Source organism: Corvus kubaryi, unplaced genomic scaffold (genome assembly GCF_017639235.1).
Source record: "Corvus kubaryi isolate FWS band 111438036 unplaced genomic scaffold, C.kubaryi_AGA036_p1.0 68, whole genome shotgun sequence".
Classification (NCBI taxonomy): Eukaryota; Metazoa; Chordata; class Aves; order Passeriformes; family Corvidae; genus Corvus; species Corvus kubaryi.
The window spans coordinates 8,448,265-8,463,094 of NW_024582056.1; the positions used below are offsets into that span (position 1 = coordinate 8,448,265).

Here is a 14,830-nt window from a genome sequence, read left to right on the forward strand (position 1 = left end):
ATTTATGCTGGCTTTATCTTCAGTCAGTCAACTTCAAAAAGTTGAACTCCAATAACAAATTCTCATCTTCACCTACCTTTGATGAAAAAGAGATGGTCCACAAAATGAACTAAAGTAGCCATATTCACAAAGTAGATTCTACACTCTTAAGGATATGTGAGGTTGAGGGCACATTTAGTTAGACTTAAACTAATAAAAGGAGGGGGTAGGTAAATAAAGTGCTGAAAACAGCTTTATTTTCCATGGTAACAGCACAGTGCAGCTTCTGAGAATAGAATGCTGGAAGAAGAATGAAACACAGAAAAGAGAAAAACTGAGCAGCCAGGGTGAGGGTACTGGTATAGCAGTAACTCCTTGACATTTTTATTAATCTTGTCACCTTGAATCATGGAATTATAGTTATATAATTTTATGATGTTAATTTAAAAAAAGTCTTTTTGTTTGAACTTTGCAAAGATTTGTAGGAATGTCAGTGTTATTCAAAAAATCATAGCGAATTTTTATCTATCACTGTTTCATAATATACAGTGACAGAACATATTTTTTGACAAATACCCAGGATCTTTGAACTCAAACTCTCAAGTGTGATGATGTCATCACACAGTATCTTTTACTGGGTGAAGAATCAGAAGAATCAAGAATTTTTTTTTCTTCTCTCTCTTTTTTTTTTCTTCAAATACAGCTAAAATGTCTTCAGAAATGTTTTAATAAATGTAATAAGTATCAAAGTTTCCACAGAGTGGAACAACTGGTAGGTTTCACTAAAGATTGCTGGCACAAGCAAAGTGCTGAGATCGAAGAGGAGGCTGTGACTCAGGAGGACGTGGTAAGTTGTATGTCCCCTCTTATCTGTTTTCTTGTCTCACTAATTTACAGTTCGCTTAACTCACAATGGAAACCCCATTTTCCCTCATCCCCATCACCTTTAGATTCATGGATATTCCTTCTGTGTTCATCCTTGCCAACTCCCCATAACTTTTCACAGAGGGTTAGCACTTTCTGTTTCTAATGGAAGCTTCGTATGTGTTATTTTGGTTTCAGCAGTGCACTGTTGAGAGGGCCAGGTAACCTGCTAAAATCTGTCTGATACAGACAGAAATTTTGGAGTGTGTGTTTTTAAAGGTCATCAGGATGTGCAAGTTTGACAAACTGCAAGCAACTGAAGACTGACACCTGTCCTAATAATACCATATTTGAGTTGTGACCAATACATTATGAGATTCTGCACTGAACTTCATCTGTAGTCTATGTAAGAATGTAGTTAACTATATAGCTCAAATTCACCAGCTGGCATCTCTAAGTTATTCCCAAATGCTTCCTTAAATGCTTTATTGTACCTAAGAAGGAGACTTTTATTTTTTTGGATGTGGGAGGGAGACTTTCCACAGATAAATCAGTCTTTATCATCAGAGAGGAGATCAGTGATCACACATCACAGAGCAAACACATGGTTAGGGCATTTCTGTCATACTGAAGATGATACTGCTGCTGGTTTTAGTTTCACTGTCTGCAGCACATTTTTTCTTCACCTGTGACACTGTAAATGGCCAAGTACCTACTTATAAATTATTAAATCAATGACCTACAATGAGATAAACCTAACAGCACATTCGTTAGGAAAGGTCACCCAGTCTGTTATGATGAGATGACTGGAAATAATAACTTCCTTAGTTATAGCCATTTTGACCTTTCAATTTTTCTCTCCATAACTATAGTTGCAAACAAATAAAATTTTAGACAAAATACTTTCAGGTGCTGATCCCTCTTATGATGAAGCCAATATCCTTAGGAATATGACACTGATAATTTTCCACATCTGATTTCATTCTAATACTGCAGGATTTAGGGGGGTGAAAAAGTAGCCTGAGGCTTCCTAGATGAGACGCTACTGTCCTTTTCTAAGAATTACTATCATGTTAATGTTAAGACTGCATTGTAATCCCATATCCACTAATAACACTTCAGTTAGAAATTTGGTTCTGGAAACGTCTGCGAGGGAGGGAGCTACCAGGTGCCTCTGAAACAGTTGTTTCCTGAATGTCCTCATTCTTTACCAAATCATCTGAAAATGAGATTTGGAGGTGTTTTCCTCAGTGCTCAGGCAACCTAGAGATGCAGGTACTGTTAAGACTGAAGGAAACATATTCACGTTTCCATGCTTAAATACTTTTGGTTCTGGTCCTACATCTCTGTCTCTGGTCAGTTTTATCTGGGTTTTGTTTGTTGTTATGCTACTGCTGACTGAAAAAAATAATATTGCTTCCCTATTTCCTAAATGTAACCACTCATAAGCCTTTTCCTTTTTATTACTGTAATTATTTGTGTTTTACATAATTCTATAATGATAGCTGACTTTGTATCTGATGTGTGATGTATTCTAATAGAAGTTAAGAGATGAATTCATGCAATGAATTTGAACAGCTAACAGTAGTTTCAAATTAAAAATTATGAGAAATTGTGACAAATGCGTATAGTAATATCTTCTTATAATTGATACATTTATGGGTGATGCCCCTATTATGAGTGCTGAAGTGCATTGCAGGTGAATGTATTATCTTTTTCTTGAGCATCCGGTATCATAAGTTAATATTTCATAGAAGAAGATTAAAGATATTACAGCTGCTGAAACTAGTTTGGATTTAAAACTTCAGGGCCATTTTTTTTTTAATTTGGGGTCATTCTGTTTTGGAACAATTCTTTGAAAAATTCATTCTCTTTTCTTTTAAATTTTTTTTCCCGTGGTATATTAACCTCACTTTCAAAAGGAAACTATATGGGAAACTTATTTTTCTGGCTCTGAAATGGCTTTCTCCAGCAAAGAAGAAAGCTGAATTGCTGCTACCTCAATTGTATTCCTAACAGTATTTGATCTCAGATGATTTTTTAAGCACTTTGTAAATGAGATTCGTAGCAATGGTGTCCTCAACTACATTTCAAACTGCGCAGTGTGTAGGGGGAAATAGGTAATTGTTTTGTGAAAAAAGAAATGATGAAGAAGACTTTTTACAAGCATTGACAGTGAAAGGGATTTATTAGTGATCATTACTGACTGGGCCTGCTGAGATAAAAAGTGTGAAAAACCTTTATTATCTGCTAATTGTCTCACTTGGTTTTACATTGCAAAACCGTCATTTTACTTTTACATTGCATAAGATCAAATTCTAGGCATTCAGTTGCAAGATGTCCAGGCACTGTGTACATCAACATAGAGCTCTTTAAATTCCAACAGAACAACAGGGTTTATCAAAATTCTCTTCAATATACAGAAATAACAGAGAAAGGAAAAAAGAAACTCATTTCCCTGGTCAAAAAGAAGGCAAGACTCCCTGAATCAAGAGCTTTATGGTTCTTCACATCTACTTAATAACAGCATTTTATGATTGTTTGAAAATAAGAGGAGGCTTTTCTGAGTAATGAGTCTAACTTTGGGTTGCTATTGAATAGAGTAATATGAAAAAATAATACATTACTATCTTGTAAGTTTTAATATTTCGAAGTTCAATAAATGCACAGTCCAGTCCTACTGTATGCAAAAAAGTATTTTCTACGGGCTTAGAAACACTGATTGTATAAATTCAGAAAAAATAAAAATGCATGCAATCTGCAAATATGTCTGTATAACGCAGTGTACAAGAAACATCATCTGCTCTACTTAAGATGCATGTGGTTGCAACTATTTCTTAGGCCTTTGGTGGAAAAACCCTTGTGGATAAGTACTCAGCTGCAGAGAAGAACAATAGGACATGTTTGTATAACCCAGTGTTTTAATTTGCTTATTTAATTCTTTGTTTCTGTGTGATATCAAAGGGTTTACGTATAGTTAGTTTATAAATAGAAAAGGGAAGTTATCAATTTAATAAACTATTTTAAACTAAGAATTTCTTTTAAAAACTTCCTTTACAATGAAGCAGGTACTTCAGTGATACCCATTTGGCATCCAAAGCCAGAAAGGTGGGCTTTGTTCCTGTAGTGCTGACTCAGGGTTTAATGACGAAAACCGAATAGCTTATAGCTAGGAAGTTCCATAAATTTAATCTGAAATATTAGTAGAGAGTTTTTAGTGATAAAAAGTCCTTCTTTTTGCCACAAGTCATACTTTGCCTCTTCAGTGGGGCAGAGATCGGTATAGTGTAGTATAGTGGTTTGGACCAAAATACTCATTACTTATTTACCTTCTGTGAGATAAGAATTAGGAGAAAGCAAAGCAGGCACAAAACTTAAAAGAATATAAAGATGTTTATTAACAGACCTAAAAGGAAGAAAAAAAATCAGACCACACCTTCAGAACACTTCTCCTCCCCCCACCTTTATCCTTTCACCCACTGACAACGTAAAAAGACAACCCTTGAGATTTGCAGTCAGTTTACCACTTCTATAATAACCTTGTTCAGTTCACTTAGGGAGAGGAGTCTCTCTTGCTCATGCTACGGAGACATCTCCACAAGAAGTTCTCTCATGGCTCAGTATTACAACGAGACAACCGCCCGGGTTGGTTCTCTTGTCACATGTGAGAGTCCCTTCCCCTGACTTGCAGCTTTCCCCACAACTTCTTTCAAGGGTCCAATCTTCAGCTACTGGGGTACCATTTTAAAGTTGAGCTGTTCAGAAACAAAAGTTCTCTTCACCCATCTCTGGGAGCATCTTCATCTCTAGGAAAAGAGGCCCTCTCCCTTCCCTGGGAGAAAAAGGGTCCTCATCATCTTCATCTCTAGGACTATCTCTGGGAGCATCTCTAGGAACAGATGTCTTCTCCTTCCTATTTGGAGCAAGAGTCCCCATCACTTCCATCTCTCCCTGTTCAAACTTCTCATCAAATTACAGCTGCTTCAGCATTTGCTTATTTCAGCACTTGAGGTGCTTTTGCTCACAAGTACAGTTTGAACGCTGCAACCCCCCGTGCTTTCATGAAATTACAACAGGTACTCTGATATATCATAGTCTATCACCACCATAGCTTTACAACAGAATTTCAGCTTCTAAGCATCTCCTCTTTCTCCTGCCTCAGAGTTTCAGCTCTTCTTTCTTTACTTAATGTCTGCAGGCTTCATCTATTCTGGAGGAAACTTACAGCACTAAAAGGGTTAATCTCACCTGGGCCCCGCAGCTGGAATTCTTTTATCGCTGTTGGTCACATGATCTTTGCCTGGCAGCGGTGCAGCTTCAGCTGAATCTTCAGCCGCGCTGGAGAGGGGGTGGGGAGCCGGGCCGTCTGCATGTAGCAGGGGTGTGGGGGTCCATGGGTGGAACAGGGCCGCACGGCTCCAGGATGACTGTGTCCCGGCCCGGCCCCACTGGGCTGCACAGGCCCCCCCCACCCAGTTACCTGTCCCAAGGCCAGAAGCAAGAGAGAGCTTTCCCAGGGTTTGTTCATTCTTAAATGTGGACCACAGAGGCGTGTCAAAATTTTTAAGTGGCTTAAAAAATCGTCAATATTCAAACTAGCCAGTTGATAGGTTCTGTTAGATCATAGAGGAAACTGTAAGCACCTCTTTCCAAGAGAATCACTTCCATAGCTATGCTAATCCATGACACTGAGTGATACCTAGGACTTACGGCATTATACTTTAATTACTAGTGGCCATGCCAAGTCAGCAGAAGTCAACTCTGCTGATGGTGTGCCGTAATTCTTGTTGCCTCTGAGAAATGATATTGTAATGATCATTACCGGGTTGAAAAAAATTATCTGAGTGACTTTAATGGGTTGTTCCTACAGCTAAAAACTATTGGTCATTCATGCACTTGGAATGAGAATGACAGCTGGTCTTCACCCTTTGTGTTTTGTAGCCGTTTCAGTCCTTTAAATGACAAATAATTGCAGGTTTGGGATATATTTTTTTTTTCCCCACATACTGCATCATATGAGCTTTTGGGATAATTGTACTCTTAATATGCAATTGTGGCTGTTGAAAAATGAAAGGGAATTAAATGCAATTTCTAGTGAAGAAAAGCAAAGAGTAAGAAATTATATATTAGTCAAGAGAATGGTAGGAATGAAATTTTTTTTTCTTGCAGGGACTTAGAGTGATATAACTGAATACACCTTTTGAACAAGTTTGTGTAAATGAGAGTGAGCTTAGAAATCTCTTTTGATTGATGATCTGTACATCTGGAATCCACTCCTGAAGAATAAACGTGCTGAAAAAATAATCGAAGTCTAATTCTGTACTGTTAGTTACGACTCCTCTTCATCTCCATGGACAGTTACAGTGTGTTGGGTAAGTTATATAGAGGATTTTCCTGCCTATTTTTAAGTTTGTTTGAAGTGTCATATTTATAAGTTTTTCTTTAAAGACTGAAATTTTAGTTGGTTTTTCTATGGCAGTAACTCTAATAGTAACCAATGCTTCAGAGATACCAACAAACCTATATTTGAAGCGCCTCACTCTGTGAGGTGACATCTAATTTTTACCCTTCCCAATTTAATAGGACGTTAAGTTAAAATTATTGCAGTTTCTTGGAATACTCAACAGAAGAGTCTGCAACCTGATTTGGAAAAGTATGTAGTGTTCTGTGACACTTCACATTGAAAGTACATCCCAAATGCCCTTTGGCAGACTACAGCTTTCTAGCAACCACCCACATCAGCTGCCAGTCATCTGTGGAAAGCCTAATTAAAGTCTTGATGGCAAAAGTCAGGACAGCCAAATCCTGACTGCACTGTTTACTGTAAAAAGTTTCTTTATTCCTCAAATATTCTTCTCTGTCAGGATGACTGCACAACCCCCCACAGCTGAGGAAATAGGGCTTTTGGTAAGAAGGAAGTTCTGTCATTGTCGTCCTCATGTCACTATCTTGTGACTTGTTTCTCTCTTTTGCGCTTAATGCTTTGTCCAAATCAAGTCACTTTTCTAGGAAATCACAGAGGTTATTCTCTTTGCTGAAGCAATAATATTCCTCATTCACTTCATTTATTTTTTTCCACCTGTCTCATGCCATTTCTGTGGAAAAGCCTGTCTGATCTATTTTTAACTTGCTTTTGGATCCCACTCAATTCTGTTCCCTTTTTCTCCCTCTTCATTTTTCAAGATTATTGTCTGTCTACCTTGTTGCAGGATCCTTTCTTTGTTATATCCTTTTTTTGTGAATTAAGTTAATCCATTTTTTGAAGTGTAATGAACACATTTGTGATAAGAGTTTATGCACAGGGAGCTGATCAAAGACAAAATTAACTGTCTCTGAAGGACAATCCTTATTACAGTCCTTAGCCAAATACCAATTTTCAGGTTTTTACGTCCGCATGTAAAACCTGGCTTTAGTTATTTAATGCCAGTTTCACTTCTGGCATGCTTAAAAGTAGCATTATGGTGGACTGCACTAAGCTGTGGACTAAAACTTTTGTTAATAGCTGGTAACTGTTGGTACATAGGGAAGAAGAAACATGAAAATAAACCTCAGCAAACAATTTAAGATGGAATTCTTGAATTGCCACATCTCTATGTGGCTTAAGAGGAGTTGAGTAGATCCATTTGTATTTAGCTTGAAAAGAGCAAAATGACTCCTGAGATGTCATATCCTCGAGGGCTGCTCCTGTACTTCTCATGAAGTCACAGAAAAGCTGGAAAGGTATCAGATAAGAGCTGTTCTTGCTTCAGTGTTCTCTTATTGTGGGTGATAACAAAGTCCTTTTTGAGCAGAGATTCTTTTTAAAGCACTTCTCTGACTTCTGATTTTTGGAGACCCCTTTCATTTTTACCTTGGTTTGTTTCTCACTTAAGACTGTGAATCATAAGAGTAGCATTAATCACCATTGGCTCTAATACCTGGAGATTATTCGTGTAAAGTGTATGACTTAACTGTCAAGACTCTAATGGAGCTGTGTAGTTCGAGGCTGTATTTCATAGAGTCATAGAATTGCTATGGTTGGAAGGGACTTCTGGGGATCATCTTGTCCAAACCCCAAGCTCACCTAGAGTGGGTTACGCAGGAACATATCCAGGTGGATTTTGAATGTCTCCAGAGAGGGAGACTCCACGAACTCCCTGGGCAGCCTGTTACAGTGTTTTGCCAACCTCAATGTAAAGAAGCTCTTCCTCATGTTGAGATGGAACTTCTTGTATTTTAATTAATGGTCATTCCTCCTTATCCTGTGGCTGGGTGTACTAGTTTGAAAACAAACCAGTGGGAGGCACTAAGTCAGAATAACAATTTAATGGAAATTAAAGAAAAAGGGGAAAAAAAGGTAGAAGAAAACACTGTCAAACTGACAGAGTCAAGGTACAACCTGACACCCTGTTAGGCAGGGTGGTGGTAGCAGTCTGGTGGAATGGTGGCTGCAGTCCTCTGAAGCAGTGATCCTGTAGTAAAACAGTCTGCTCTTCCTCAGGAAGTCCAATGGTGGCTGTGTAGCTCCTGTCCTCTGGAAATCCAGTGGGAAGCCCGGTGTCTCTGGTGTTCAGCCTCAGCTTATATCCACGATGGGATGCTTGGTTCCTCCCTCTGGGTGGAGCATCTCACAATGGGGTAATGAGTCATGAGGCCAAGTGTTGATTAGGCTCATTAACAGAAGATAGTCCGGAGGGAGTTATCTCTGAGTCAGGCGGCAGGACAATGATGGGCAATTAACAGCAAGATAGTCTGGGGGGGGGAGGAGGCAAGGAAACACTGCCCCACCTGATTTTAACAGCTGATGGGGATGGTAATAGAATACACTGCAACCCAGGACACTGGGCATCACCAAAAAGAGTCTGGAAACATTCTCTTGGCACCAGCTTTTGAGATATTTGTATGCATTAATGGGATCCTCTCTCAGTCTTCTCTTCTCCAGACTAAACAGGCCAAGCTCCCTCAGTTTCTCCTCATAAGTGATGCTCCAGACCCCAACTCATCTTTGTGGCCTCTGCTGGACCCTTTCCAGTAACTCCTTGTATTTCTTGTGCTGAGGGGCCCAGAACTGGACACAGTATTCCAGATGCGGACTCACTAGGGCTGAGCAGAGGGGCAGGATCACCTCCCTCCAGCTGCTGGCCACTCTCTTCCCAATGCACCCTAGGATACCATTGGCCCTCCTGGCCACAGGGGTGCTGCTGGCTCATGGCCAACTTGTCATCCACCAAGACCCCCAGATCGTTCTCCACAGAGCTGCTCTCCAGTAGGTCAGCCCCCAGCTTGTGCTGGTACTTGAGGTCATTCCTCCCCAGGTGCAGGACCCTGCACAACTTCATTAAGTTTCTGCGTGTCCAATTCTCCAGCCTATTCTGTCTGTCTCCATCCTATTTCTGTCTGTCTGGTTTGTTCAATGATAGTATCAAACAGCAGTCTCCCTGGCTACCAACACAGCTTACAGTTCTGGGATTTTTCCCTTTCTTTCAAACAGCTTCATGCTTTGGATTTACGAAAATTTATAACCGAAGGGAACAATACTTCAAGGTTAATTCAGTCAGCCTTGACAATCCTCCTCCAGAAAAATTGTACATTAGCCTGTACAGGAACAGCTGTGATACAGCAGAAACATAAAATGCTGCACGTATTTCAGATACTGTATAAAATACTTGTATTTTTATTTTCTCTGCACCTTCCCACCTTCCTTGGGTGAACTGGTTCCCTTTGAAGCTTTTTTGGTTTTGGCATATTTGTTTTGGGTTTTTTTTTACCACACTGAAATTTAGCACCTGTAGGTATAGCATGATGGTGTGAAAACAAATTATTTAACATACCTGGAATCGTGCACACGCACAGGGAGAAATGAACTACTGTCAAATGACACTGACAGGATCTTGTGCCTTTTTTGTACTTAAAATGTGCTTGAACAGACTGTATTAATATCTGAGTTAATTGATAACACAAACTAGAAAGAATATTATCAACTCACAATTAATTTGTCTTCTAAGATGCCAGATACTGTAGCTAACTCTGCTCCTGATTCTGGGACTCGCTGAATTAATAGAGTTGTAAAGAGTTAGGAATGCAGTGTCCAAAATTACTTCCTTATTGCAATTTTTAGACAAGGGTGGAAAAATAATTAACATAGGTGCCTGTTTATGCCTATGAGTACAGAAAGCAGAGACAGAAAAAGCCTCAGAATACAACCTCTTAGGCTCAGGATATAAAATTTACTTTCTAACAAATTCTTTCTCCAAGTTGTTACGTGAAAAGTTGGGTGATTTAGGTATAGGAATTTGCAGCTCTTTGAAATATGGCAAAAACAATCTTGTTGTTCAAAAGAGAAGACACCCATTGAAATGCCAGCGGCATGCAGAAGTAGGATTATATCAATCCTTAAACTTCTGACTAACATCTCTGAAGCCCTCTGCTTGTACAAATGGCAACTAGTGCAGTGGAGAATAAAATGTTTTCAATCCTTAAACTAAAATATAGCAATATCTCTGTGTAACCAGTGCTTTTAAAAGAAGACTTATTTTGCTTTACATTGCTGCTATAAGCACTCAAACTATGGCAAGGTAGTAACAATAATTTTTCAAAACACTTAAATTTTTTATATGTTTTCATCTGATTATATACTAAAATCATGTATTAGATGAAGCAGATCAACTCTAGCATAATTGTAGAATAGACTCACCTTGACATCTATTCTTACATTTTATTTGGACTGGGTATCTAGAGTGGTATTGTACAATGTAATGTATGAATCATTAGAACAGTGTGCATTATGACAAAAAAAAAGGGATGCATATTTGTGTGATATTTCTCACCACAGTACTTCAGGTCTTCTTTAGAACTTGTTCAGAATCTTGGTTGAGGAAATATATCACAGATTGCTACAGCTGATGAAGTTATTATTAGTCATTTACAGTTTCTTTGACCAATAAACAGAAATATTAAAGTGACTTTCCTTTTGTCTTTATTCTGTTCTGTATATGAAGGGGAAAAAAACCTTTATAATTCTATAAAATGAGTATTTTATTTTGGTTATGGATAGTTTCCATGAGCCTTATTCTGCATGCAGGATAAATTTGAATATTCTTCACCTCTTGGTCAAAAACCTTGTTGTACATGAACATTATCCATTCAGTGAAGGGGTTAAGCTGTCAGCCAGATTGTATTTTGGATGTTTGCAGAGTCAGTGCTATAAAGGAGAACAAAATAAATCCCATAGGCTTAAATAGCAAAAATGTATTAGTGAGATGCAGAACTACTTACCTAAGTGAGCCTTTAATCAGACATCACAGAGTGCAGTATTATGGAAGAGAGTGTTGATTAGGGTGAACTGAAGTTAGGCATGGAGATTAAAGCTGGTCAAAAAAATTTTAGAATCTCAGAGACTGTGTGATAAGATGAAATGCAGTGGTTTCTAAAAGATGCATGTTCATGCCTCTGAGTTCCTGATTTTCTGTGACAAGGCCTCCCAGACCTGCATTTAGGCCCCTACTCATTTAAATTTCATAGTACAGTCCCACCTACTGAGAGAGCCAGCCCTACAGCTCCATCCAATCCACTGTTTCAACAGCTCAGGCTGTCAACCCTATCATATCCCCACAGTTTTTCCATTTCCTCCCTTGATACATCAGAAAGTGCATAGCTTCAGGCTCTTGATGTCATGCATGTTTTCCACCTTCCATTTTTCTATTTGTACAGCCTGTCAGCTTTTTTCATCCTTTCAGTGAAGCGCAGTCACTGTTGATACCTTTGGGACCCTCTAGCACACACCCAAGTTTTGTGCTTTTTTGGGCTGATATCTGCCTCTGGATGTTGAAACCAACCTCATACTAATCAGCCTTTGCATTCTATAAAGCTGTTTCACTCAGGCTGTTGGTAGTTTGAATTTCTAGTGAAATCTATTTTGGGAATGTGTGACAGGCTTGATGTAATTTAAGGCTTAGAAATGTCTCCTACTCATTGAGAGTTCTGTCTGAACTTGCATGTTCATGTGTGCACTTGAAAATTATTAAAATCTTGGAGGTGGTTGTCCTCTACCATGACTCACTGCTGACTGGAGCTTTGAGCTGGTTCCCCTGTCCTCTTTCCTTCATGTATTTTTTACTTGTTGCAATGGTTGCCCCTGTTGCAGACGAGATGTGCTTTTAGATATGATGCCCTCTTGATGTTTCATGCTGAGTCTAAGAAACAGCAGTGCCACTAATTGTAATTTCTCTTTCTCTCCTACTGACTCCTCCTGATGATAAAAAAAAAATGTTTCTTGGAGGTAGGCCAGTAGTGAAGCTGACAGTCCCAGAAGCCTCTTATTAATACTCCTTCAATGAATTTCCAGGCGCGGTGACCGCAATGCAGTAGAGCAGATTCTTTAGACAAGGTCAGACTGGTATTCAGCAGAATGCAAATGGAAATTGTAACTCAGCACAGACATATCTCACTCTGTCACATGTGCAGCCTGCTGACAAATTAATAACTCTTTCAGGATTTAAATGCAGATGTATTTCAAGGCTGTTCACTACTTTGGTGGCAACTATAATGTTCTTGGATATACCTACCATATACATTTTTTTTTCTTTATGAGGGGAATCACTGAGCAGGGAACAATTATAGCCTAACTTCTCATATCCCACTGAGTATTACAGCGGGTTGATGTTAGTTCACAGTGCTCTCTGCAAGCTGTCCATATATCAGTTGTTTGAAAGGGATCTCATGAGCTGCTGCATGCATGGGCAAAAGCTGTGTTTTCTTTCTACCTGTCTTACAAAGATGAGGTCACCCTACCAGTGCCTGAAGCAGAAGAGTCATACTGAAGCATTCCATTCTGCCATCAGTTATCACTTCTGTCAGTTTTAGGAAGTTGTACTGGTGTTACTTCTGTCTGTCTCTGCTTCGATTCTATGAATCACAGTACCACAATACCCCATACAGTGGATCATATGTGTTTGTCGGGAGGTAGCATATGAGCCCGTGGCATGTATCAGATGCTGACTTAGAAATATTCTTACAATTCTTACAATTCTTAATGTGAAAAAAAGCTTCTTCAAGGAGATCTGGATGAGGGCTTACAGGTGGAAAAGAGGAAGATTTCCCAGTGTTGCTTGTCCCTCCTTTATCTGTGGCAAAAATCTGCCTTCAGGGGCTGATCCAGAGAAGAAAGTGCAAAAATGTGTATGTAGAGGGACTTGTTCAAGATCTGTCAAGTGCAGGCATGTGCTCTGCAGCATCCACACATATATATCCAATTATGTGTTGCAGGAGAGAGGGCTTTGCAGTAAAACTTGTAGTAGGGGGCCAGAGACTTGTCCAGGACAAAGGCTGGAAAGGAGACCCTTCACCCAGGTAGTTGCAGACATAGTTTTTCTCTGGTGGTGGTGATGGGGTAGCTACTCAAGATGAAGGGGGAAGCTAAGGAATTAGAAAAAGCCTGAACATGTCTGAAAAAACCTTGCTTTGGTGTTTGGCCCAGTGCTAGATTTCATTTTATCAAATGTGGAAAGTTTTTCAAGGCTTGCAGAGCAAGATGTGGGTAGTGACTTCATGGTGTTGTCTACTACAAAATTTACCCAGCAGCAAAACAGAGGCCTCCAACTGAACACGGTCTGACCTGTTGAAGAGCTTGTTGCAGTACTCAGGGACTGGGCCAGGCACACCTGGAGCTCCAGAGGACAAGGGAGAATGAGGGAAGAAAATGTTGAGAAGACCAAGAACATACAAAAGTAAGAAGAAGCAGCTGAAGAGGAGAAAGATCTGAAAAGGTAAAAGTGACAACTGGCCAGTAGCACGGTAAAAAATGAAATTAAACAGCAGAAAGAGGCACATGAGTCTTGGGCTTGGAAACATGCACTGAATCTCATGATTCTTGAGAGTTCTTTTAGTCTCCTTTTACACTAGATAAGGATGGGAAGGATTCAGCCTGGTACAAGGCAGGATTGGAAGGCAATGGATTGTTCCAGTCTCCTCTCTCCTCCTATCTGGGGAAATCTTGGAGTGAAATTTCTTATTTTCCATATGAAAACTTTACGTACAATGGATTTCTTTTTTTAATTTCAACTATATGTCAAGGAGTGGTGTAGCATGTGTCAAGTGAGGAAATTCTGAAATTAATCAGGTCCAATAAAAAACTGTGAGGGTAAATACTTATCTGTTAAACATATTCTCCAAGAGATGAGACACAGATGTATGCCTGTGTCATGAGTTTCACATGTTGCAAATGTGCACAAAATTACGTTCCTGATTCCAAATGATCTGAACTGATATTCATACTGTTGCAGTAGTAATGTTTTAATTTACTGTTGCATTATATTCCCAGAGAAAGTAGGAGCATATTTCAGCAAACAATAATATATAATAGATTGAAAATTATAGGACAGACATGACCTGCCTTGTTCGTCTTCAAGTCAAAAATTATGCAGCTGTGAATTGATTAATTTGTCTTTATGACTACAGAAGCAATTTTGAGTGAGTGAGAAGTCTACACATACATGAGATCCCAATATAAGCATTTCTTAGAAGAAATCACAGAATCATGGAATATTTTGCTTTGGAAGGTGCTCACAAAGGTCATCTAGTCCAATCATCCTGCAAGCAGCAGGGACATCTTCAACTGGATCAGGTTGCTCAGAGCCCAGTCCAACCTGACCTTAAATGTTTCCAGGGATGGGACCTCCACCAGCTTCCTGGGCAACATTTTCCAGTACTTCACCACCGTCAATAAGAAAGATTTCTTCCTAATATCTAGCTTGAAATGACACCAAAGTTCTTGCTAAAATTTGACAATTTCAAGAAATGAAAAATGACTGTAAAAATTATGAACTGTTTAAATATGTAATGTAAGTTCAATATGCTAAAGTGCACTTCGGTTTTTACAGCTATGAAAGTTAAAAAAAAAATTATACTGAAATGTCTAAAGTGTGCTTCTAGTCTTTGAGAAGATGTTTGTCTGCAAGTCACATTTGGAGTATGTCTTACATTCAAGGTGAGTAATATTGAAAAATGAGGA

At 39.1% G+C, this 14,830-nt stretch overlaps 1 long non-coding RNA gene across 1 annotated transcript; it reads left to right on the forward strand.

Annotated features, from left to right (window-relative positions):
* Nucleotides 1-251: 251 nt before the first annotated feature.
* On the forward strand, nt 252-14,391 carry LOC121674452. The gene is made up of 4 exons (XR_006019621.1): nt 252-326; nt 683-826; nt 6,013-6,215; nt 13,399-14,391. It is a non-coding gene; the product is annotated as an uncharacterized LOC121674452 (long non-coding RNA).
* The last annotated feature ends 439 nt before the right edge of the window (nt 14,392-14,830 follow it).